Source organism: Vulpes vulpes, chromosome 1 (genome assembly GCF_048418805.1).
Source record: "Vulpes vulpes isolate BD-2025 chromosome 1, VulVul3, whole genome shotgun sequence".
Taxonomy (NCBI): Eukaryota; Metazoa; Chordata; class Mammalia; order Carnivora; family Canidae; genus Vulpes; species Vulpes vulpes.
In genome coordinates, this window is record NC_132780.1 from 120,701,331 (window position 1) to 120,703,972 (window position 2,642).

Sequence of the window (2,642 nt, forward strand, 5' to 3'; positions counted from 1 at the left end):
AAGTTGGAGAGGTAGAAAGAGATCTAGGTAAATATCCAGGGAAGGAGAGCCCACTGTGTGAACCCCTCTCTTCACGGCACTGGGGTCAGACTGAATCAAGTGGAAAATGTCCCTTCTCTTTTGCAGTTACCAGCCCTCACAACTGTACAACTTCCGGTGTTCATTTGGCCCTCCTGGTTTGGACTTGAAACTCGGTCCACCCCAAACTCAAGATCACTCCTTTTCACTCTCAGGCCAGGTTTCATTTCCGGAGCTGCCCTCTGTTGTATTTCTTCTCCGGAGAGTACAAGGAAATGGGCGAAACTGGAGACAAGTGATCATAAAACCAGAATGTTCTTCCATTCGTTCATTCATTCACTTATTTGGCAAACCTTTTTTATAAGCCTACTATGTGCCAGGCGTGGTTTTAAGTTTCATTCAACTCCTACAACAACATATGAGAGAGGTTTTTTTTTTTTTTTTTTTTTTTTTTTTTTGCCATTTTACATATGGGCAAGCTGGGATGCAGAGCAGTTATGTAACCCGGCAATGAAAGTGGCAGCACTGAAATCCGTACTGGGATGGTCTAGATCCAGAACTTTGTTTTCTTAACCCTATACTATGTTGATAGGACATCCTAACTCAATGTCTACTTATGTCATCCCCATCTCCTTCTTGTTTTCTAAACATGATTTACTGGCAACAGCAAGGTGTCTGGCCATGTTGCATTAAAGTGGGTTTAACTGGGTCAGATAAAGTAACATAGCATGGATAGGAGGGTTTACAAAACATGTGTTTATATTTCTGATGAAGAAATGACAGGTGTTAAAATAACTTGAGAACTAATGAAGGTGAAAAAGGAGAAGAGAAATAGAAGTATGTGGTAAATAGTGAGGAATAAGGTTACAAGAAACAAAATTCAGGGAAAAGAGAAGAAACCGCATTGGAAAAATTAGGAGTGACCAACGTTCTCTCCTCACACATTTCAGGGAGGAGCAGGCAAGCAGTCTGAGCTGTCCACAGGCAGGAGATGGGAGGACAGCAGGCCTGAGCTCCTCTGCTGGGCCTGGAGAAACCAAACAGAAGGGCCCTCCTTCCTCAGTCACACATGAGTCAAAGACAAAGTGTCCTAGCTTGAATAGGGGGCAGAAACAAAAGACCACTGGAAAGCGGAACTAGAAGTTTCTAAAATCCTAATCTGACCCACGTTGAAATGTTTAGCAGCTGAGTTTAACAAAGATCTAACAATTACCAACTAAATGTCAGGCACATGGCACTGTGTAAGGTGCTGGGACCACGGCAATAAGTAAGAATCTACCCAGCCCTCAGGCGCCTGGAAAGGAAGTCTGGAGGGAGATGAGAGCTGAGGGAGCTGGTCCCAAAGGACTCTGTGAATCCTAGAGGGGACAGATTAATGCTGGCAGAGGTGGGGTAGATGGCAGGGAGAGCATGGGAGGAGAGGGGACATTTGTACTAGCTTTGAGGAATGAATAGGATTCAGAGCAGAGGGTGGCTGGGAAGAGGGCAACTCCAGGCCATTGAGCAACTGTCAGTTGGCAGTCGACGGTTGGCAATCATGTGCTGTGCAGGAGAGGACTCTTGGTAGGGATCACGTCAGAGGAGTGAACCAAAACTGAAATAGTCTCATGATCTCCAGGGAAATTTCTGAGTGGGAGACATGTGTCAGTGTATGAATTCCATGACAAATAGAAGTGAAACCACTGAGAGCATTGTTCACATTTTTCAGTCAAGATTTGTGGGGAAGTCTATAGGAAACCAAGGTGTCAAGAATATATGGGAAAGGAGATGTAGAACCTCTAAGATGGATTTGACTCTTCTCCCAAGCAATTCTCCCCAGGCCATTTCTCGGGTGTCTGCCTCTCTGTTGCCATCACTATCATATGCTCTGGCCCTTGGCACCTCACAACCCCAGTGATCATCTCAATGGCCAACACTCTTCACCTGACTTTGTATTCTCAAGTCTCTCAGGACATGAACATTTATTAAACAGCTATACTCGCCAGGTTCCGTGTACACACTCAATACCATCTCCCTCAGCACTGCTCTGGGTGCACCATTTTCCTGCTCACTTCCCATTGCCTTTTGATTAGAGCTCAGACTCCACAAGTAGTGACTAAGAGCTTGGGTTCTCTTCCCTAGCTGTGCTTTTCATGTACCTTCCAGCCTTGCATCTTTGACTCACACATTTCCTGCCCCTGGATTGTTTCTTCCTTGCCTAACCCTTGTCTTTGAAGGCACGGCTCAAAGTCAGAAATAGGAAGTTATATCTTCTGCTGAACTTCTGTAGGTCATACAGTGGTTTCAAACACTCGCGTAATGTTTTCCACAAGTGGATTGACATAGTGCTTATTTGTATATACGTCAGGGATCCAGCTACACCTTAAACTATTTATGGGCCACAAGAAGCCTATTTATACAGGGACTGAGGAGTCTTCTGGGAAAAGATTAATCCTCAGTGGAGTCAGGCCTTGGTGGGGAAGGGACAGGTGCCTATGGTTCATGTTTTTCCTTTGCTAGAGCTCAAGTTCCTTCAGGAAAGATATCATGAATTATTCACCTTTTGAAGTATGTGGTGTCCCGCATAGAGTTTTACAGCAAGTGGATATTTAATAAGCATTCATGAGATAAAAGAATATTTACTA